Consider the following 24,014-nt stretch of genomic DNA (forward strand, 5'->3'; position numbering starts at 1 on the left):
CCAGCACCAAGCTCTAACTTCCACCACAGTCAGTGGGAGACTGAATTAAACAGTACTTAATGAGCTAAGCAGTAGGCCAGTTTAAATAGTCCTCCCAAGTTACACACAGGTGAGACCAAGCAAGTCTCACATAAAACCACTCATATCAGAACCAGAAGAAGAAGAGGACCAAATACAAGACCAAAACCAGATTACTAGGAAGGAACAGATCCCAGAATCACAGCAGCAGATAACTTGTTGCAACAAGATATCAGTGTTGGGTTAAACTTAGCTACTAGAGATGAGCGAGCACACTCGTCCGAGCTTGATGCTCGTTCGAGCATTAGGGTACTCGAGATGCTTGTTACTCGAGTCGAACACCACACGGTACTCGAGTCAATTGCATTTCCTTTCCCGCATGTTTAGCGCCATTTTCTAGTCAATAGACATGCGGGGAAGGCATTACCACTTCCTACTGTGTAACACAAGCGTTGGAGCGAAAGCGCAAATACGCCACCACCCACCCGCATGCACAAGCTTTAAACGTGCACATTGCCAAATTGATCAGGCTTGAGATGCTGCCGTACAGACTTGTGGAAATGGAGGCTTTCAAAAACATGTTGTCGGCGGCGGTCCCGCGCTACTTGGTCCCCAGCCGCCACTATTTTTCCCGGTTTGCCATCCCAGCCCTACACCAGCACGTCTCCTGCAACATAAATCGTGCCCTCACCAACGCGGTTACTGGGAACGTCCACTTAACCACGGACACGTGGACAAGTACTGGCAGGCAGGGCCACTATATCTCCGATGGCACATTGGGTGAATTTGGTGGAGGCTGGGACCGAGTCAGAGCCTGGGACCGCTCACGTCCTACCCACACCCAGAATAACGGGTCCTACCTCAGTGATGGTATCTGAGGCGTTTTATGCCACCTCCTCCAAACCCTCCCCCTCCTCCTCACCACCTCTACCTCTCAATTAAGAAGTGTGAGCACGTTGCCAGCAGGAAGTTGCACGAGGCACGGCAGCACAGCGGTGGCAAGCGTCAGCAAGCCGTGCTGAAACTTATCAGCTTAGGTGACAAGAGGCACACGGCCCCCGAGCTGTTGCAGGGTCTGACAGAGCAGACCGACGTCTGACTTTTGCCGCTGAGCCTCCAACTGGGTTGGTCGTGTGTGACAACGGCCGTAACCTGGTGGCGGCTCTGCAGCTAGGCAGCCTCACACACGTGCCATGCCTGGCCCACGTCTTCAATCTGGTGGTTCAGCAGTTTCTGAAAAACTACCCCCAGTTGTCTGACCTGCTCAGCAAGGTACGCCGCGTCTGCGCACATTTCCGCAAGTCCACCACAGATGCTGCTACCCTGAGGACCCTGCAACATCGGTTGTAGCTGCCAGAGCACCGACTGCTGGGCGACGTGCCCACACGCTGGAATTCTACGCTGCACATGTTGGCCAGGCTGTACGAGCAGCGTAGAGCAATAGTGGAATACCAGCTGCAACATGGGCGGCGTAGTGGTAGTCAGGCTCCACAATTCTTTACTGAGGAGTGGGCAAGGATGGCAGATATCTGCCAGGTCCTCGGAAACCTTGAGGAGTCTACCCAGATGGTGAGCGGCGACGCTGCAATCATTAGCGTTACCATCCCGCTGCTTTGCCTGCTGAGAAGTTTTCTGCAAAGCATAAAGGCCGCCGCTTTGCGGTTGGAACAGGAGACGGGGATGACAGTATGTCGCTTGATAGCCAGACCACCCTCATGTCTATATCTCAGCGCATTTTGGAGGAGGAGGAGGAGGAGGAGGGGGTGGAGCAGGAGGAGGAGGGGAAAGAGACAGCTGGGCACACTGCAGAGGGTACCCATGCTGCTTGCCTCTCATCTGTTCAGCGTGTATGGGCTGTAGAGGAGGAGGAGAATCCTGAAAGTCATCTTCCTAGTGAGGACAGCGATGTATTGCGTACTGGTACTCTGGCACACATGGCTGACTTCATGTTAGGCTGCCTTTCCCTTGACCCTCGCGTTAGATGCATTCTTGCCAACACGGATTACTGTGTGTACACCCTTTTCGACCCATGGTATAAGGAGAACCTTTCCACTCTCATTCCCGAAGAGGAAAGGGGTACGAGAGTGATGCAATACCACAGGGCCCTGGTAGAAAAAGTGATGCTAAAGTTCCCATCTGACAGTGCTAGTGGCAGAAGACACAGTTCCGAGGGCCAAGTAGCAGGGGAGGCGCGGGGATCAGGCAGCATGTCCAGCGCAGGCAGGGGAACACTCTCCAAGGCCTTTGCCAGCTTTATGGCTCCCCAGCAAGACTGTGTCACGACTCCCCAGTCAAGGCTGAGTCGGAGGGAGCACTGTAAAAAGATGGTGAGGGAGTACGTAGCCAATCATACCACCGTCCTCCGTGATGCTTCTGCTCCATACAACTATTGGGTGTCGAAGCTTGACACGTGGCACGAACATGCGCTGTACGCCCTGGAGGCTCTGGCCTTCTCTGCCGCTAGCGTCTTGTCAGAGAGGGTGTTTAGTGCAGCTGGGGGAATCATCACGGATAAGCGTACACGCCTGTCAACTGCCAGTGCCTACATGCTTACACTCATAAAGATGAACACAGGCTGGATTTCCGCAGACTTCTTTTCTCCACTGGCGGAAAGCAGCAGAACCTAATGATTCTATTCGCTGCAACAGGAGAAAAAAGCATTATCTATCACCAGAAAAAAAGGGGGAATTAACTTTGTCAATCACTTTTTGGATATTATTATTCACAGCTGCACTAGCATCCGAGTCCGCTTTATGCCCACGATTACTGAGGGTGTGAGCCGAGGTAGAGGTCCTTGGCAGGGTGAAATTGCCTTGTGTGGGCGCTGTAATTTCTTTATGTGTAATACTTTCCTTGGGTTTTTTTGGCTCGCCTATGCTGTGCGTGCACAAAGACTTCCCATAGCGGTGTTTTACCGGTCTGGCACAAATACACTGACTGACTAGGGTAGAAATGTGGGCCTAGGTCCTTGGTGGGGTGAAACTGCCATGTTTGGGCGCTGTGATTTTTGTATGTGTAATACTATCTTTAAGTTCCTTGGGCTTGCCTATGCTGTGGGTGCACAGACTTCCCATTGCGTTGTTTTACCTGTCTGGCACAAATACACTGACTGACTTGGGTCCAGAGTGCAGATGGCTTTCCCATTGCGTTGTTCAGCTATCTGATACCTACACAGAATAAATTGTGTGGGGACACATGGATTTCCCATTGCTATGTAACTCACGGCACCTCGGGTCACACAAGGTAGAGGCTGGCCCGTGGAACTTCTTCGTGGTTCATCCAGTCTTTGGAGCGATGAAATAAACTGTAACTAATTTAATGAGACGTTCACAGCTGTACTAGCATCGGAGTCCGCTTTATGCCCACGATTGATGAGGGTGTGGGCAGAGGCCGAGGTCCTGGGGGAAATGCAACTGTGCCAGGTTTGGCCCGTGGAACTTCTTTGTGGTTCATCCAGTCTTTGGAGTGATGAAAGCAAGCGTAACTGATTTAATGAGACATTCACAGCTATACTAGCATCGGAGTCCACTTTATGCCCACGATTGCTGAGGGTGTGGGCAGAGGCCGAAGTCCTGGGGGAAATGCAACTGCGCCAGGTTTGGCCCGTGGAACTTCTCTGTGGTTCATCCAGTCTTTGGAGCGATGAAAGCAACCGTAACTGATTTTATGACTTTCACAGCTGTACTAGCATCGGAGTCTGCTTTATGCCCACGTTTGCTGAGGGTGTGGGCAGAGGCCGAGTCCTGGGGGAAATGCAACTGCGCCAGGTTTGGCCCGTGGAACTTCTTCGTGGTTTATCCAGTCTTTGCGATGAAAGCAAGCGTAACTGATTTAATGAAACATTCACAGCTGTACTAGCATCAGAGTCAGCATTATGCCCATAATTGCTGAGGGTGTGGGCAGAGGCCGAAGTCCTGGGGGAAAATGCAACTGCGCCAGGTTTGGCCCGTGGAACTTCTTCGTGGTTCATCCAGTCTTTGGAGTGATGAAAGCAAGCGTAACTGATTTATTGAGACGTTTACAGCTGTACTAGCATCAGAGTCCGCTTTATGCCCACAATTGCTGAGGGTGTGGGCAGAGGTCGACGTCCTGGGAGAAATGCAACTGCGCTAGGTTTGGCCTGTGGAACTTCTTTTCTGGTTCATCTAGTCTTTGGAGCGATGAAAGCATCCGTAACTAATTTAATGAGATGTTCATATCTGTACTAGCATCAGAGTCCGCTTTATGCCCACGATTGCTGAGGGTTTGGGCAGATGCGGTAGTCCTGGGAAAAAATGCAACTGCGCCAGGTTTGGCTCGTGGAACTTCCTCGTGGTTCATCCAGTCTTTGGAGCGATGAAAGCAACCGTAACTGATTTAATGAGACATTCACAGCTGTACTAGCATCGGAGTCCACTTTATGCGCACGATTGCTGATGGTGTGTGCAGAGGCCGAAGTCCTGGGGGAAATGCAAGTGCGCCAGGTTTGGCCCGTGGAACTTCTTTGTGGTTCATCCAGTCTTTGGAGCGATGAAAGAAACCGTAACTGATTTAATGAGACGTTCACAGCTGTACTTGCATCTCAGTCCGCTTTATGCCCACGATTGCTGAGATTGTGGGCAGAGGCCAAAGTCCTGGGGGAAATGCAACTGCTCCAGGTTTGGCCCGTGGAACTTCTTTGTGGTTCATCCAGTCTTTGGAGCGATGAAAGCAACCGTAACTGATTTAATGAGACATTCACAGCTGTACTAGCATCGGAGTCCACTTTATGCGCACGATTGCTGATGGTGTGTGCAGAGGCCGAAGTCCTGGGGGAAATGCAAGTGCGCCAGGTTTGGCCCGTGGAACTTCTTTGTGGTTCATCCAGTCTTTGGAGCGATGAAAGCAAGCGTAACTGATTTAATGAAACATTCACAGCTCTACTAGCATCAGAGTCCACTTTATGCCCACGATTGCTGAAGGTGTGGGCAGAGGCCGACGTCCTGGGGGAAATGTAACTGCGCTAGGTTTGGCCCGTGGAACTTCTTTGTGGTTCATCAGGTTTTTGGAGCGATGAAAGCATCTGTAACTAATTTAATGAGATGTTGATATCAGTACTAGCATCAGAGTCCGCTTTATGCCCATGATTGCTGAGGGTTTGGGCAGATGCGGTAGTCCTGGGGAAAATGCAACTGTGCCAGGTTTGGCTCGTGGAACTTCCTCGTGGTTCATCCACTCTTTGGAGCGATGAAAGCAACCGTAACTGATTTAATGAGACATTCACAGCTGTACTAGCATCGGAGTCCACTTTATGCGCACGATTGCTGATGGTGTGTGCAGAGGCCGAAGTCCTGGTGGAAATGCAAGTGCGCCAGGTTTGGCCCGTGGAACTTCTTTGTGGTTCATCCAGTCTTTGGAGCGATGAAAGCAACCATAACTGATTTAATGATGTTCCCAGTTGTACTAGCATCTGAGTCCGCGTTATGCCCACGATTGCTGAGAGCGTGGGCAGAGGCCAAAGTCCTGGGGGAAATGCAACTGCGCCAGGTTTGGCCCGTGGAACTTCTTTGTGGTTCATCCAGTCTTTGGAGCGATGAAAGCAACCGTAAGTAATTTAATGAAACATTCACAGCTGTACTAGCATCAGAGTCCGCTTTATGCCCACAATTGCTGAGGGTGTGGGCAGAGGCCGAAGTCCTGGGGGAAATGCAACTGCGCCAGGTTTGGCCTGTGGAACTTCTTTGTGGTTCATCCAGTCTTTGGAGCGATGAAAGGAACCTTAACTGATTTAATGAGACGTTCACAGCTGTACTAGCATCGGAGTCTGCTTTATGCCCACGATTGCTGAGGGTGTGGGCAGAGGCCAAAGTCCTGGGGGAAATGCAACTGCGCCAGGTTTGGCCCGTGGAACTTCTTTGTGGTTCATCCAGTCTTTGGAGTGATGAAAGCAACAGTAACTGATTTAATGATGTTCACAGCTGTACTAGCATCGGAGTCCGCTTTATGCCCACGATTGCTGAGGGTGTAGGCAGAGGCCGAAGTCCTGGGGGAAATGCATCTGCGCTAGGTTTGGCCTGTGGAACTTCTTTGTGGTTCATCCAGTCTTTGGAGCGATGAAAGCAACCGTAACTAATTTAATGGGATGTTCATATCTGTATGAGCATCAGAGTCCGCTGTATGCCCACGATTGCTGAGGGTGTGGGCAGATGCGGTAGTCCTGGGGAAAATGCAACTGCACCAGGTTTGGCTCATGGAACTTCCTCGTGGTTAATCCAGTCTTTGGAGCGATGAAAGCATCCGTAACTAATTTCATGAGATGTTCATATCTGTACTAGCATCAGAGTCCGCTTTATGCCCATGATTGCTGAGTGTTTGGGCAGATGCGGTAGTCCTGGGGAAAATGCAACTGCGCCTGGTTTGGCTCATGGAACTTCCTCATGGTTCATCCAGTCTTTGGAGCGATGAAAGCATCCGTAACTAATTTAATGAGATGTTCATATCTGTACTAGCATCAGAGTCCGCTTTATGCCCACGATTGTTGAGGGTTTGGGCAGATGCGGTAGTCCTGGGAAAAAATGCAACTGCGCCAGGTTTGGCTCGTGGAACTTCCTCGTGGTTCATCCAGTCTTTGGAGCGATGAAAGCAACCGTAACTGATTTAATGAGACATTCACAGCTGTACTAGCATCGGAGTCCACTTTATGCGCACGATTGCTGATGGTGTGTGCAGAGGCCGAAGTCCTGGTGGAAATGCAAGTGCGCCAGGTTTGGCCCGTGGAACTTCTTTGTGGTTCATCCAGTCTTTGGAGCGATGAAAGCAACCATAACTGATTTAATGATGTTCCCAGTTGTACTAGCATCTGAGTCCGCGTTATGCCCACGATTGCTGAGAGCGTGGGCAGAGGCCAAAGTCCTGGGGGAAATGCAACTGCGCCAGGTTTGGCCCGTGGAACTTCTTTGTGGTTCATCCAGTCTTTGGAGCGATGAAAGCAACAGTAACTGATTTAATGATGTTCACAGCTGTACTAGCATCGGAGTCCGCTTTATGCCCACGATTGCTGAGGATGTAGGCAGAGGCCGAAGTCCTGGGGGAAATGCAACTGCACCAGGTTTGGCTCATGGAACTTCCTCGTGGTTCATCCAGTCTTTGGAGCGATGAAAGCATCCGTAACTAATTTCATGAGATGTTCATATCTGTACTAGCATCAGAGTCCGCTTTATGCCCATGATTGCTGAGTGTTTGGGCAGATGCGGTAGTCCTGGGGAAAATGCAACTGCGCCTGGTTTGGCTCGTGGAACTTCCTCGTGGTTCATCCAGTCTTTGGAGCGATGAAAGCAACCGTAACTGATTTAATGATGTTCACAGCTGTACTAGCATCTGATTCCGCTTTATGCCCACGATTGCTGAGAGTGTGGGCAGAGGCCAAAGTCCTGGGGGAAATGCAACTGCGCCAGGTTTGGTCCGTGGAACTTCTTTGTGGTTCATCCAGTCTTTGGAGCGATGAAAGCAACCGTAACTTATTTTATGACGTTCACAGCTGTACTAGCATCGGAGTCTGCTTTATGCCCATGATTGTTGAGGGTGTGGGCAGAGGCCGAGTCCTGGGGGAAATGCAACTGCGCCATGTTTGGCACGTGGAACTTCTTTGTGGTTTATCCAGTCTTTGGAGCGATGAAAGCAAGCGTAACTGATTTATTGAGACATTTACAGCTGTACTAGCATCAGAGTCCGCTTTATGCCCACAATTGCTGAGGGTGTGGACAGAGGCCGAAGTCCTGGGGGAAAATGCAACTGCGCCAGGTTTGGCCCGTGGAACTTCTTCGTGGTTCATCCAGTCTTTGGAGTGATGAAAGCAAGCGTAACTGATTTATTGAGACATTTACAGCTGTACTAGCATCAGAGTCCGCTTTATGCCCACAATTGCTGAGGGTGTGGGCAGAGGCCGACGTCCTGGGAGAAATCCAACTGCGCTAGGTTTGGCCCGTGGAACTTCTTTTTTTTTTGGTTCATCCAGTCTTTGGAGCGATGAAAGCATCCGTAACTAATTTAATGAGATGTTCATATCTGTACTAGCATCAGAGTCCGCTTTATGCCCACGATTGCTGAGGGTTTGGGCAGATGCGGTAGTCCTGGGAAAAAATGCAACTGCGCCAGGTTTGGCTCGTGGAACTTCCTCGTGGTTCATCCAGTCTTTGGAGCGATGAAAGCAACCGTAACTGATTTAATGAGACATTCACAGCTGTACTAGCATCGGAGTCCACTTTATGCGCACGATTGCTGATGGTGTGTGCAGAGGCCGAAGTCCTGGTGGAAATGCAAGTGCGCCAGGTTTGGCCCGTGGAACTTCTTTGTGGTTCATCCAGTCTTTGGAGCGATGAAAGCAACCATAACTGATTTAATGATGTTCCCAGTTGTACTAGCATCTGAGTCCGCGTTATGCCCACGATTGCTGAGAGCGTGGGCAGAGGCCAAAGTCCTGGGGGAAATGCAACTGCGCCAGGTTTGGCCCGTGGAACTTCTTTGTGGTTCATCCAGTCTTTGGAGCGATGAAAGCAACAGTAACTGATTTAATGATGTTCACAGCTGTACTAGCATCGGAGTCCGCTTTATGCCCACGATTGCTGAGGATGTAGGCAGAGGCCGAAGTCCTGGGGGAAATGCAACTGCACCAGGTTTGGCTCATGGAACTTCCTCGTGGTTCATCCAGTCTTTGGAGCGATGAAAGCATCCGTAACTAATTTCATGAGATGTTCATATCTGTACTAGCATCAGAGTCCGCTTTATGCCCATGATTGCTGAGTGTTTGGGCAGATGCGGTAGTCCTGGGGAAAATGCAACTGCGCCTGGTTTGGCTCGTGGAACTTCCTCGTGGTTCATCCAGTCTTTGGAGCGATGAAAGCAACCGTAACTGATTTAATGATGTTCACAGCTGTACTAGCATCTGATTCCGCTTTATGCCCACGATTGCTGAGAGTGTGGGCAGAGGCCAAAGTCCTGGGGGAAATGCAACTGCGCCAGGTTTGGCCCGTGGAACTTCTTTGTGGTTCATCCAGTCTTTGGAGCGATGAAAGCAACCGTAACTTATTTTATGACGTTCACAGCTGTACTAGCATCGGAGTCTGCTTTATGCCCATGATTGTTGAGGGTGTGGGCAGAGGCCGAGTCCTGGGGGAAATGCAACTGCGCCATGTTTGGCCCGTGGAACTTCTTTGTGGTTTATCCAGTCTTCGGAGCGATGAAAGCAAGCGTAACTGATTTATTGAGACATTTACAGCTGTACTAGCATCAGAGTCCGCTTTATGCCCACAATTGCTGAGGGTGTGGACAGAGGCCGAAGTCCTGGGGGAAAATGCAACTGCGCCAGGTTTGGCCCGTGGAACTTCTTCGTGGTTCATCCAGTCTTTGGAGTGATGAAAGCAAGCGTAACTGATTTATTGAGACGTTTACAGCTGTACTAGCATCAGAGTCCGCTTTATGCCCACAATTGCTGAGGGTGTGGGCAGAGGCCGACGTCCTGGGAGAAATCCAACTGCGCTAGGTTTGGCCCGTGGAACTTCTTTTGTTTTTGGTTCATCCAGTCTTTGGAGCGATGAAAGCATCCGTAACTAATTTAATGAGATGTTCATATCTGTACTAGCATCAGAGTCCGCTTTATGCCCACGATTGCTGAGGGTTTGGGCAGATGCGGTAGTCCTGGGAAAAAATGCAACTGCGCCAGGTTTGGCTCGTGGAACTTCCTCGTGGTTCATCCAGTCTTTGGAGCGATGAAAGCAACCGTAACTGATTTAATGAGACATTCACAGCTGTACTAGCATCGGAGTCCACTTTATGCGCACGATTGCTGATGGTGTGTGCAGAGGCCGAAGTCCTGGGGGAAATGCAAGTGCGCCAGGTTTGGCCCGTGGAACTTCTTTGTGGTTCATCCAGTCTTTGGAGCGATGAAAGCAAGCGTAACTGATTTAATGAAACATTCACAGCTTTACTAGCATCAGAGTCCGCTTTATGCCCACAATTGCTGAGGGTGTGGGCAGAGGCCGACATCCTGGGGGAAATGCAACTGCGCTAGGTTTGGCCCGTGGAACTTCTTTGTGGTTCATTAGGTTTTTGGAGCGATGAAAGCATCCGTAACTAATTTAATGAGATGTTCATATCAGTACTAGCATCAGAGTCCGCTTTATGCCCATGATTGCTGAGGGTTTGGGCAGATGCGGTAGTCCTGGGGAAAATGCAACTGTGCCAGGTTTGGCTCGTGGAACTTCCTCGTGGTTCATCCACTCTTTGGAGCGATGAAAGCAACCGTAACTGATTTAATGAGACATTCACAGCTGTACTAGCATCGGAGTCCACTTTATGCGCACGATTGCTGATGGTGTGTGCAGAGGCCGAAGTCCTGGTGGAAATGCAACTGCGCCAGGTTTGGCCCGTGGAACTTCTTTGTGGTTCATCCAGTCTTTGGAGCGATGAAAGCAACAGTAACTGATTTAATGATGTTCACAGCTGTACTAGCATCGGAGTCCGCTTTATGCCCACGATTGCTGAGGATGTAGGCAGAGGCCGAAGTCCTGGGGGAAATGCATCTGCGCTAGGTTTGGCCTGTGGAACTTCTTTGTGGTTCATCCAGTCTTTGGAGCGATGAAAGCAACCGTAACTAATTTAATGGGATGTTCATATCTGTATGAGCATCAGAGTCCGCTTTATGCCCACGATTGCTGAGGGTGTGGGCAGATGCGGTAGTCCTGGGGAAAATGCAACTGCACCAGGTTTGGCTCATGGAACTTCCTCGTGGTTCATCCAGTCTTTGGAGCGATGAAAGCATCCGTAACTAATTTCATGAGATGTTCATATCTGTACTAGCATCAGAGTCCGCTTTATGCCCATGATTGCTGAGTGTTTGGGCAGATGCGGTAGTCCTGGGGAAAATGCAACTGCGCCTGGTTTGGCTCGTGGAACTTCCTCGTGGTTCATCCAGTCTTTGGAGCGATGAAAGCAACCGTAACTGATTTAATGATGTTCACAGCTGTACTAGCATCTGATTCCGCTTTATGCCCACGATTGCTGAGAGTGTGGGCAGAGGCCAAAGTCCTGGGGGAAATGCAACTGCGCCAGGTTTGGCCCGTGGAACTTCTTTGTGGTTCATAAAGTCTTTGGAGCGATGAAAGCAACCGTAACTTATTTTATGACGTTCACAGCTGTACTAGCATCGGAGTCTGCTTTATGCCCATGATTGTTGAGGGTGTGGGCAGAGGCCGAGTCCTGGGGGAAATGCAACTGCGCCATGTTTGGCCCGTGGAACTTCTTTGTGGTTTATCCAGTCTTTGGAGCGATGAAAGCAAGCGTAACTGATTTATTGAGACATTTACAGCTGTACTAGCATCAGAGTCCGCTTTATGCCCACAATTGCTGAGGGTGTGGACAGAGGCCGAAGTCCAGGGGGAAAATGCAACTGCGCCAGGTTTGGCCCGTGGAACTTCTTCGTGGTTCATCCAGTCTTTGGAGTGATGAAAGCAAGCGTAACTGATTTATTGAGACGTTTACAGCTGTACTAGCATCAGAGTCCGCTTTATGCCCACAATTGCTGAGGGTGTGGGCAGAGGCCGACGTCCTGGGAGAAATCCAACTGCGCTAGGTTTGGCCCGTGGAACTTCTTTTTTTTTTGGTTCATCCAGTCTTTGGAGCGATGAAAGCATCCGTAACTAATTTAATGAGATGTTCATATCTGTACTAGCATCAGAGTCCGCTTTATGCCCACGATTGCTGAGGGTTTGGGCAGATGCGGTAGTCCTGGGAAAAAATGCAACTGCGCCAGGTTTGGCTCGTGGAACTTCCTCGTGGTTCATCCAGTCTTTGGAGCGATGAAAGCAACCGTAACTGATTTAATGAGACATTCACAGCTGTACTAGCATCGGAGTCCACTTTATGCGCACGATTGCTGATGGTGTGTGCAGAGGCCGAAGTCCTGGGGGAAATGCAAGTGCGCCAGGTTTGGCCCGTGGAACTTCTTTGTGGTTCATCCAGTCTTTGGAGCGATGAAAGCAAGCGTAACTGATTTAATGAAACATTCACAGCTTTACTAGCATCAGAGTCCGCTTTATGCCCACAATTGCTGAGGGTGTGGGCAGAGGCCGACATCCTGGGGGAAATGCAACTGCGCTAGGTTTGGCCCGTGGAACTTCTTTGTGGTTCATTAGGTTTTTGGAGCGATGAAAGCATCCGTAACTAATTTAATGAGATGTTCATATCAGTACTAGCATCAGAGTCCGCTTTATGCCCATGATTGCTGAGGGTTTGGGCAGATGCGGTAGTCCTGGGGAAAATGCAACTGTGCCAGGTTTGGCTCGTGGAACTTCCTCGTGGTTCATCCACTCTTTGGAGCGATGAAAGCAACCGTAACTGATTTAATGAGACATTCACAGCTGTACTAGCATCGGAGTCCACTTTATGCGCACGATTGCTGATGGTGTGTGCAGAGGCCGAAGTCCTGGTGGAAATGCAACTGCGCCAGGTTTGGCCCGTGGAACTTCTTTGTGGTTCATCCAGTCTTTGGAGCGATGAAAGCAAGCGTAACTGATTTAATGAAACATTCACAGCTTTACTAGCATCAGAGTCCGCTTTATGCCCACAATTGCTGAGGGTGTGGGCAGAGGCCGACATCCTGGGGGAAATGCAACTGCGCTAGGTTTGGCCCGTGGAACTTCTTTGTGGTTCATTAGGTTTTTGGAGCGATGAAAGCATCCGTAACTAATTTAATGAGATGTTCATATCAGTACTAGCATCAGAGTCCGCTTTATGCCCATGATTGCTGAGGGTTTGGGCAGATGCGGTAGTCCTGGGGAAAATGCAACTGTGCCAGGTTTGGCTCGTGGAACTTCCTCGTGGTTCATCCACTCTTTGGAGCGATGAAAGCAACCGTAACTGATTTAATGAGACATTCACAGCTGTACTAGCATCGGAGTCCACTTTATGCGCACGATTGCTGATGGTGTGTGCAGAGGCCGAAGTCCTGGTGGAAATGCAACTGCGCCAGGTTTGGCCCGTGGAACTTCTTTGTGGTTCATCCAGTCTTTGGAGCGATGAAAACAAGCATAACTGATTTAATGATGTTCCCAGCTGTACTAGCATCTGAGTCCGCGTTATACCCACGCTTGCTGAGAGCATGGGCAGAGGCCAAAGTCCTGGGGGAAATGCAACTGCGCCAGGTTTGGCCCGTGGAACTTCTTTGTGGTTCATCCAGTCTTTGGAGCGATGAAAGCAACAGTAACTGATTTAATGATGTTCACAGCTGTACTAGCATCGGAGTCCGCTTTATGCCCACGATTGCTGAGGGTGTAGGCAGAGGCCGAAGTCCTGGGGGAAATGCATCTGCGCTAGGTTTGGCCTGTGGAACTTCTTTGTGGTTCATCCAGTCTTTGGAGCGATGAAAGCAACCGTAACTAATTTAATGGGATGTTCATATCTGTATGAGCATCAGAGTCCGCTTTATGCCCACGATTGCTGAAGGTGTGGGCAGATACGGTAGTCCTGGGGAAAATGCAACTGCACCAGGTTTGGTCCGTGGAACTTCTTCGTGGTTCATCCAGTCTTTGGAGTGATGAAAGCAAGCGTAACTGATTTATTGAGACGTTTACAGCTTCACTAGCATCAGAGTCCGCTTTATGCCCACAATTGCTGAGGGTGTGGGCAGAGGCCGACGTACTGGGAGAAATGCAACTGCGTAGGTTTGGCCTGTGGAACTTCTTTTCTGGTTCATCCAGTCTTTGGAGCGATGAAAGCATCCGTAACTAATTTAATGAGATGTTCATATCTGTACTAGCATCAGAGTCCGCTTTATGCCCACAATTGCTGAGGGTTTGGGCAGATGCGGTAGTCCTGGGAAAAAATGCAACTGCGCCAGGTTTGGCTCGTGGAACTTCTTCGTGGTTCATCCAGTCTTTGGAGCGATGAAAGCAACCGTAACTGATTTAATGAGACATTCATAGCTGTACTAGCATCGGAGTCCACTTTATGCGCACGATTGCTGATGGTGTGTGCAGAGGCCGAAGTCCTGGGGGAAATGCAAGTGCGCCAGGTTTGGCCCGTGGAACTTCTTTGTGGTTCATCCAGTCTTTGGAGCGATGAAAGAAACCGTAACTGTTTTAAAGAGACGTTCACAGCTGTACTTGTATCTGAGTCTGCTTTATGCCCACGATTGCTGAGATTGTGGGCAGAGGCCAAAGTCCTGGGGGAAATGCAACTGCTCCAGGTTTGGCCCGTGGAACTTCTTTGTGGTTCATCCAGTCTTTGGAGCGATGAAAGCAACCGTAACTAATTTAATGAGACGTTCACAGCTGTACTAGCATCGGAGTCCGCTTTATGCCCACGATTGCTGAGGGAGTGGGCAGAGGCCGACGTCCTGGAGGAAATGCAACTGCACCAGGTTTGGCCCGTGGAACTTCTTCATGGTTCATCCAGTGTTTGGAGTGATGAAAGCAACTGTAAATGATTTAATGAAACATTCACAGCTGTACTAGCATCAGAGTCCGCTTTATGCCCACAATTGCTGAGGGTGTGGGCAGAGGCGAAAGTCCTGGGGGAAATGCAACTGCGCCAGGTTTGGCCCGTGGAACTTCTTTGTGGTTCATCCAGTCTTTGGAGCGATGAAAGCAACAGTAACTGATTTAATGATGTTCACAGCTGTACTAGCATCGGAGTCCGCTTTATGCCCACGATTGCTGAGGGTGCAGGCAGAGGCCGAAGTCCTGGGGGAAATGCATCTGCGCTAGGTTTGGCCTGTGGAACTTCTTTGTGGTTCATCCAGTCTTTGGAGAGATGAAAGCAACCGTAACTAATTTAATGGGATGTTCATATCTGTATGAGCATCAGAGTCCGCTTTATGCCCACGATTGCTGAGGGTGTGGGCAGATGCGGTAGTCCTGGGGAAAATGCAACTGCACCAGGTTTGGCTCATGGAACTTCCTCGTGGTTCATCCAGTCTTTGGAGCGATGAAAGCATCCGTAACTAACTTCATGAGATGTTCATATCTCTACTAGCATCAGAGTCCACTTTATGCCCATGATTGCTGTGTGTTTGGGCAGATGCCGAAGTCCTGGGGAAAATGCAACTGCGCCTGGTTTGGTTCGTGGAACTTCCTCGTGGTTCATCCAGTCTTTGGAGCGATGAAGGCAACCATAACTGATTTTATGACGTTCACAGCTGTACTAGCATCGGAGTCTGCTTTATGCCCACGTTTGCTGAGGGTGTGGGCAGAGGCCGAGTCCTGGGGGAAATGCAACTGCGCCAGGTTTGGCCCGTGGAACTTCTTCGTGGTTTATGCAGTCTTTGGAGCGATGAAAGCAAGCGTAACTGATTTAATGAAACATTCACAGCTGTACTAGCATCAGAGTCCGCTTTATGCCCAGAATTGCTAAGGGTGTGGGCAGAGGCCAAAGTCCTGGGGGAAAATGCAACTGCACCAGGTTTGGCCCGTGGAACTTCTTCGTGGTTCATCCAGTCTTTGGAGTGATGAAAGCAAGCGTAACTGATTTATTGAGACGTTTACAGCTGTACTAGCTTCAGAGTCCGCTTTATGCCCACAATTGCTGAGGGTGAGGGTAGAGGCCGACGTCCTGGGAGAAATGCAACTGCGCTAGGTTTGGCCCGTGGAACTTCTTTGCGGTTCATCCAGTCTTTGGAGCGATGAAAGAAACCGTAACTGATTTAATGAGACGTTCACAGCTGTACTAGCATCTGAATCCGCTTTATGCCCACGATTGCTGAGATTGTGGGCAGAGGCCAAAGTCCTGGGGGAAATGCAACTGCTCCAGGTTTGGCCCGTGGAACTTCTTTGTGGTTCATCCAGTCTTTGGAGCGATGAAAGCATCCGTAACTAATTTCATGAGATGTTCATATCTGTACTAGCATCAGAGTCCGCTTTATGCCCATGATTGCTGAGTGTTTGGGCAGATGCGGTAGTCCTGGGGAAAATGCAACTGCGCCTGGTTTGGCTCGTGGAACTTCCTCGTGGTTCATCCAGTCTTTGGAGCGATGAAAGCAACCGTAACTGATTTAATGATGTTCACAGCTGTACTAGCATCTGATTCCGCTTTATGCCCACGATTGCTGAGAGTGTGGGCAGAGGCCAAAGTCCTGGGGGAAATGCAACTGCGCCAGGTTTGGCCCGTGGAACTTCTTTGTGGTTCATCCAGTCTTTGGAGCGATGAAAGCAACCGTAACTTATTTTATGACGTTCACAGCTGTACTAGCATCGGAGTCTGCTTTATGCCCACGATTGTTGAGGGTGTGGGCAGAGGCCGAGTCCTGGGGGAAATGCAACTGCGCCATGTTTGGCCCGTGGAACTTCTTTGTGGTTTATCCAGTCTTTGGAGCGATGAAAGCAAGCGTAACTGATTTAATGAAACATTCACAGCTGTACTAGCATCAGAGTCAGCTTTATGCCCACAATTGCTGAGGGTGTGGACAGAGGCCGAAGTCCAGGGGGAAAATGCAACTGCGCCAGGTTTGGCCCGTGGAACTTCTTCGTGGTTCATCCAGTCTTTGGAGTGATGAAAGCAAGCGTAACTGATTTATTGAGACGTTTACAGCTGTACTAGCATCAGAGTCCGCTTTATGCCCACAATTGCTGAGGGTGTGGGCAGAGGCCGACGTCCTGGGAGAAATGCAACTGCGCTAGGTTTGGCCCGTGGAACTTCTTTTCTGGTTCATCCAGTCTTTGGAGCGATGAAAGCATCCGTAACTAATTTAATGAGATGTTCATATCTGTACTAGCATCAGAGTCCGCTTTATGCCCACGATTGCTGAGGGTTTGGGCAGATGCGGTAGTCCTGGGAAAAAATGCAACTGCGCCAGGGTTGGCTCGTGGAACTTCCTCGTGGTTCATCCAGTCTTTGGAGCGATGAAAGCAACCGTAACTGATTTAATGAGACATTCACAGCTGTACTAGCATCGGAGACCACTTTATGCGCACGATTGCTGATGGTGTGTGCAGAGGCCGAAGTCCTGGGGGAAATACAAGTGCGCCAGGTTTGGCCCGTGGAACTTCTTTGTGGTTCATCCAGTCTTTGGAGCGATGAAAGCAAGCGTAACTGATTTAATGAAACATTCACAGCTCTACTAGCATCAGAGTCCGCTTTATGCCCACAATTGCTGAGGGTGTGGGCAGAGGCCGACATCCTGGGGGAAATGCAACTGCGCTAGGTTTGGCCCGTGGAACTTCTTTGTGGTTCATTAGGTTTTTGGAGCGATGAAAGCATCCGTAACTAATTTAATGAGATGTTCATATCAGTACTAGCATCAGAGTCCGCTTTATGCCCATGATTGCTGAGGGTTTGGGCAGATGCGGTAGTCCTGGGAAAAATGCAACTGTGCCAGGTTGGCTCGTGGAACTTCCTCGTGGTTCATCCACTCTTTGGAGCGATGAAAGCAACCGTAACTGATTTAATGAGACATTCACAGCTGTACTAGCAGCGGAGTCCACTTTATGCGCACGATTGCTGATGGTGTGTGCAGAGGCCGAAGTCCTGGTGGAAATGCAACTGCGCCAGGTTTGGCCCGTGGAACTTCTTTGTGGTTCATCCAGTCTTTGGAGCGATGAAAACAACCATAACTGATTTAATGATGTTCCCAGCTGTACTAGCATCTGAGTCCGCGTTATACCCACGCTTGCTGAGAGCGTGGGCAGAGGCCAAAGTCCTGGGGGAAATGCAACTGCGCCAGGTTTGGCCCGTGGAACTTCTTTGTGGTTCATCCAGTCTTTGGAGCGATGAAAGCAACAGTAACTGATTTAATGATGTTCACAGCTGTACTAGCATCGGAGTCCGCTTTATGCCCACGATTGCTGAGGGTGCAGGCAGAGGCCGAAGTCCTGGGGGAAATGCATCTGCGCTAGGTTTGGCCTGTGGAACTTCTTTGTGGTTCATCCAGTCTTTGGAGCGATGAAAGCAACCGTAACTAATTTAATGGGATGTTCATATCTGTATGAGCATCAGAGTCCGCTTTATGCCCACGATTGCTGAGGGTGTGGGCAGATGCGGTAGTCCTGGGGAAAATGCAACTGCACCAGGTTTGGCTCATGGAACTTCCTCGTGGTTCATCCAGTCTTTGGAGCGATGAAAGCATCCGTAACTAACTTCATGAGATGTTCATATCTGTACTAGCATCAGAGTCCACTTTATGCCCATGATTGCTGTGTGTTTGGGCAGATGCCGAAGTTCTGGGGAAAATGCAACTGCGCCTCGTTTGGCTCGTGGAACTTCCTCGTGGTTCATCCAGTCTTTGGAGCGATGAAGGCAACCATAACTGATTTTATGACGTTCACAGCTGTACTAGCATCGGAGTCTGCTTTATGCCCACGTTTGCTGAGGGTGTGGGCAGAGGCCGAGTCCTGGGGGAAATGCAACTGCGCCAGGTTTGGCCCGTGGAACTTCTTCCTGGTTTATGCAGTCTTTGGAGCGATGAAAGCAAGCGTAACTGATTTAATGAAACATTCACAGCTGTACTAGCATCAGAGTCCGCTTTATGCCCACATTTGCTAAGGGTGTGGGCAGAGGCCAAAGTCCTGGGGGAAAATTCAACTGCGCCAGGTTTGGCCCGTGGAACTTCTTCGTGGTTCATCCAGTCTTTGGAGTGATGAAAGCAAGCGTAACTGATTTATTGAGACGTTTACAGCTGTACTAGCTTCAGAGTCCGCTTTATGCCCACAATTGCTGAGGGTGTGGGTAGAGGCCGACGTCCTGGGAGAAATGCAACTGCGCTAGGTTTGGCCCGTGGAACTTCTTTGTGGTTCATCCAGTCTTTGGAGCGATGAAAGAAACCGTAACTGATTTAATGAGACGTTCACAGCTGTACTAGCATCTGAGTCCGCTTTATGCCCACGATTGCTGAGATTGTGGGCAGAGGCCAAAGTCCTGGGGGAAATGCAACTGCTCCAGGTTTGGCCCGTGGAACTTCTTTGTGGTTCATCCAGTCTTTGGAGTGATGAAAGCAACCGTAACTAATTTAATGAGACGTTCACAGCTGTACTAGCATCGGAGTCCGCTTTATGCCCACGATTGCTGAGGGAGTGGGCAGAGGCCGACGTCCTGGAGGAAATGCAACTGCACCAGGTTTGGCCCGTGGAACTTCTTCATGGTACATCCAGTCTTTGGAGTGATGAAAGCAACCGTAACTGATTTAATGAAACATTCACAGCTGTACTAGCATCAGAGTCCGCCTTATGCCCACAATTGCTGAGGGTGTGGGCAGAGGCCGAAGTCCTGGGGGAAATCCAACTGCGCCAGGTTTGGCCCGTGGAACTTCTTCGTGGTTCATCCAGTCTTTGGAGCGATGAAAGGAACCTTAACTGATTTAATGAGACGTTCACAGCTGTACTAGCATCGGAGTCTGCTTTATGCCCACGATTGCTGAGGGTGTGGGCAGAGGCCGAAGTCCTGGGGAAAATGCAACTGCGCCAGGTTTGGCCTGTGGAACTTCAACATGGTTTAGTCAGTCTTTGGAGCGATGAAAGCAAGCGTAACTGATATAATGAAACATTCACAGCTGTACTAGCATCAGAGTCTGCTTTATGCCCAAGATTGCTGAGGGTTTGGGCAGATGCGGTAGTCCTGGGAAAAAATGCAACTGCGCCAGGTTTGGCTCGTGGAACTTCTTCATGGTTCATTCAGTCTTTGGAGCGATGAAATCAACCGTAACTAATTTAATGAGACATTCACAGCTGTACTAGCATCAGAGTCTGTTTTATGCCCACATTTGCTGAGGGTGTGGGCAGAGGCCGAAGTCCTAGGGGAAATGCAACTGAGCCAGGTTTGGTCCGTGGAACTTTTTCGTGGTTCATCCAGTCTTTGGAGCGATGAAAGCAACCGTAACTGATTTAATGAGACGTTCACAGCTGTAGTAGCCTCAGAGTCCGCTTTATGCCCATAATTGCTGAGCGATGAAAGCAACCGTAATTAATTTAATGGGACCTTCACAGCTGTATTAGCATTGAAGTCCGCTTAATGCCCACAATTGCTGAGGGTGTGAGCAGAGGCCGAAGTCCTGGGGGAAATGCAACTGTGCCACGTTTGGCCCGTGGAACTTCTTCGTGGTACATCCAGTTTTTGGAACGATCAAAGAAACCGTAACTAATTTAATGAGATGTTCATAGCTGTACTAGCATCGGAGTCCGTTTTATGCCCACATTTGCTGAGAGTGTGGGAAGTGGCAAATGTTTTTAGGGAAATTCAACTGCGCCAGGTTTGGCCCGTGGAACTTTCTCGTGGTTCATCCAGTTTTTGGAGCGATGAAAGCAATCGTAACTAATTTAATGAGACGTTCACAGCTGTACTAGCATCGGAGTCCGCTTTATACCCACGTTTCCTGAGGGGGGGGGGGCAGAGGCCAAAGTCCTGGGGGAAATGCAATTGCGCCATGTTTCGTCCGTGGAACGTCTTCATGGTTCATCCAGTCTTTGGAGCGATTAAATCAACCGTAACTAATTTAATGAGACGTTCACAGCTGTACAAGCATCGGAGTCCGCTTTATGCCCATGATTGCTGAGGGAGTGGGCAGAGGCTGACGTCCTGGGGGAAATGCAACTGCACCAGGTTTGGCCCGTGGAACTTCTTCATGGTTCATCCAGTCTTTGGAGTGATGAAAGCAACTGTATCTAATTTAATGAGACATTCACAGCTATACTAGCATCAGAGTCCGCTTTATGCCCACAATTGCTGAGGGTGTGGCAGAGGCCGAAGTCCTGGGGGAAATGCAACTGCGCCTGGTTTGATCTGTAGAACTTCGTGGTTCATCCAGTCTTTGGAGCGATGAAAGCAACCGTAACTGATTTAATGAGACGTTCACAGCTGTACTAGCATCGGAGTCCGCTTTATGCCCATGATTGCTGAGGGTGTGGGCAGAGGCCGACGTCCTGGGGGAAATGCAACTGCACCAGGTTTGGCCTGTGGAACTTCTTCGTGGTTTATCCAGTCTTTGGAGCGATGAAAGCAACCGTAACTGATTTAATGAAACATTCACAGGTCTACTAGCATCAGAGTCTGCTTTATGCCCACAATTGCTGAGGGTGTGGGCAGAGGCCGAAGTCCTGGGGGAAAATGCAACTGCGCCAGGTTTGGCCCGTGGAACTTCTTTGTGGTTCATCCAGTCTTTGGAGTGATGAAAGCAAGCATAACTGATTTATTGAGACGTTTACAGCTATACTAGCATCAGAGTCCGCTTTATGCCCACAATTGCTGAGGGTGTGGGCAGAGGCCGACGTCCAGGGAGAACTGCAACTGCGCTAGGTTTGGCCCGTGGAACTTCTTTGTGGTTCATCCAGTCTTTGGAGCGATGAAAACATCCATAACTAATTTAATGAGATGTTCATATCTGTACTAGCCTCAGAGTCGGCTTTATGCCCACGATTGCTGAGGGTTTGGGCAGATGCGGTAGTCTTGGGAAAAAATGCAACTGCGCCAGGTTTGGCTCGTGGAACTTCCTCGTGGTTCATCCAGTCTTTGGAGCGATGAAAGCAACCGTAACTAATTTAATGAGACATTCACAGCTGTACTAGCATCGGAGTCCACTTTATGCGCACGATTGCTGATGGTGTGTGCAGAGGCCGAATTCCTGGGGGAAATGCAAGTGCGCCAGGTTTGGCCCGTGGAACTTCTTTGTGGTTCATCCAGTCTTTGGAGCGATGAAAAAAACCGTAACTGATTTAATGAGACGTTCACAGCTGTATTAGCATCTGAGTCAGCTTTATGCCCACGATTGCTGAGATTGTGGGCAGAGGCCAAAGTCCTGGGGGAAATGCAACTGCTCCAGGTTTGACTCGTGGAACTTCTTTGTGGTTCATCCAGTCTTTGGAGCGATGAAAGCAACCATAACTAATTTAATGAGACGTTCACAGCTGTACTAGCATCGGAGTCCGCTTTATGCCCACGATTGCTGAGGGAGTGGGCAGAGGCCGACGTCCTGGAGGAAATGCAACTGCACCAGTTTGGCCCGTGGAACTTCTTCATGGTTCATCCAGTCTTTGGAGTGATGAAAGCAACCGTAACTAATTTAATGAGACATTCACAGCTATACTAGCATCAGAGTCCGCTTTATGCCCACAATTGCTGAGGGTGTGGGCAGAGGCTGAAGTCCTGGGGGAAATGCAACTGCGCCTAGTTTGATCCGTAGAACTTCGTGGTTCATCCAGTCTTTGGAGCAATGAAAGCAAGCGTAACTGATTTAATGAAACATTCACAGGTCTACTAGCATCAGAGTCCGCTTTATACCCACAATTGCTGAGGGTGTGGGTAGAGGCCGAAGTCCTGGGGGAAAATGCAACTGCGCCAGGTTTGGCCCGTGGAACTTCTTCGTGGTTCATCCAGTCTTTGGAGTGATGAAAGCAAGCGTAACTGATTTATTGAGACGTTTACAGCTATACTAGCATCAGAGTCCGCTTTATGCCCACAATTACTGAGGGTGTGGGCAGAGGCCGACGTCCTGGGGGAAATGCAACTGCGCTAGGTTTGGCCCGTGGAACTTCTTTGCGGTTCATCCAGTCTTTGGAGCGATGAAAGCATCCGTAACTAGTTTAATGAGATGTTCATATCTGTACTTGCATCAGAGTCCGCTTTATGCCCACGATTGCTGAGGGTTTGGGCAGATAAGGTAGTCCTGGGGAAAATGCAACTGCGCCAGGTTTGGCTCGTGGAACCCCCTCGTGGTTAATTCAGTCTTTGGAGCGATGAAAGCAACCGTAACTGATTTAATGAGACATTCACAGCTGTACTAGCATCGGAGTCCACTTTATGCGCACGTTTGCTGATGGTGTGTGCAGAGGCCGAAGTCCTGGGGGAAATGCAACTGCGCCAGGTTTGGCCCGTGGAACTTCTTTGTGGTTCATCCAGTCTTTGGAGCGATGAAAGCAAGCGTAACTGATTTAATGAAACATTCACAGGTCTACTAGCATCAGAGTCTGCTTTATGCCCACAATTGCTGAGGGTGTGGGCAGAGGCCGAAGTCCTGGGGGAAAATGCAACTGCGCCAGGTTTGGCCCGTGGAACTTCTTTGTGGTTCATCCAGTCTTTGGAGTGATGAAAGCAAGCATAACTGATTTATTGAGACGTTTACAGCTATACTAGCATCAGAGTCCGCTTTATGCCCACAATTGCTGAGGGTGTGGGCAGAGGCCGACGTCCAGGGAGAACTGCAACTGCGCTAGGTTTGGCCCGTGGAACTTCTTTGTGGTTCATCCAGTCTTTGGAGCGATGAAAACATCCATAACTAATTTAATGAGATGTTCATATCTGTACTAGCCTCAGAGTCGGCTTTATGCCCACGATTGCTGAGGGTTTGGGCAGATGCGGTAGTCTTGGGAAAAAATGCAACTGCGCCAGGTTTGGCTCGTGGAACTTCCTCGTGGTTCATCCAGTCTTTGGAGCGATGAAAGCAACCGTAACTGATTTAATGAGACATTCACAGCTGTACTAGCATCGGAGTCCACTTTATGCGCACGATTGCTGATGGTGTGTGCAGAGGCCGAATTCCTGGGGGAAATGCAAGTGCGCCAGGTTTGGCCCGTGGAACTTCTTTGTGGTTCATCCAGTCTTTGGAGCGATGAAAAAAACCGTAACTGATTTAATGAGACGTTCACAGCTGTATTAGCATCTGAGTCTGCTTTATGCCCACGATTGCTGAGATTGTGGGCAGAGGCCAAAGTCCTGGGGGAAATGCAACTGCTCCAGGTTTGGCCAGTGGAACTTCTTTGTGGTTCATCCAGTCTTTGGAGCGATGAAAGCAACCGTAACTAATTTAATGAGACGTTCACAGCTGTACTAGTATCGGAGTCTGCTTTATGCCCACGATTGCTGAGGGAGTGGGCAGAGGCCGACGTCCTGGAGGAAATGCAACTGCACCAGGTTTGGCCCGTGGAACTTCTTCATGGTTCATCCAGTCTTTGGAGCGATGAAAGCATCCGTAACTAATTTAATGAGATGTTCATATCTGTACTAGCATCAGAGTCCGCTTTATGCCCACGATTGCTGAGGGTTTGGGTAGATTCGGTAGTCCTGGGGAA

General features: G+C 49.6%; 1 protein-coding gene across 1 annotated transcript in view; it reads left to right on the plus strand.

Annotated features, from left to right (window-relative positions):
* The window catches only part of NOX3 (NADPH oxidase 3), a 170,506-nt gene that overhangs the window by 83,951 nt on the left and 62,541 nt on the right, over nt 1–24,014 (plus strand). The window lies entirely within an intron of this gene.

The sequence above is a fragment of the Eleutherodactylus coqui genome, chromosome 3 (genome assembly GCF_035609145.1).
Source record: "Eleutherodactylus coqui strain aEleCoq1 chromosome 3, aEleCoq1.hap1, whole genome shotgun sequence".
Taxonomy (NCBI): domain Eukaryota; kingdom Metazoa; phylum Chordata; class Amphibia; order Anura; family Eleutherodactylidae; genus Eleutherodactylus; species Eleutherodactylus coqui.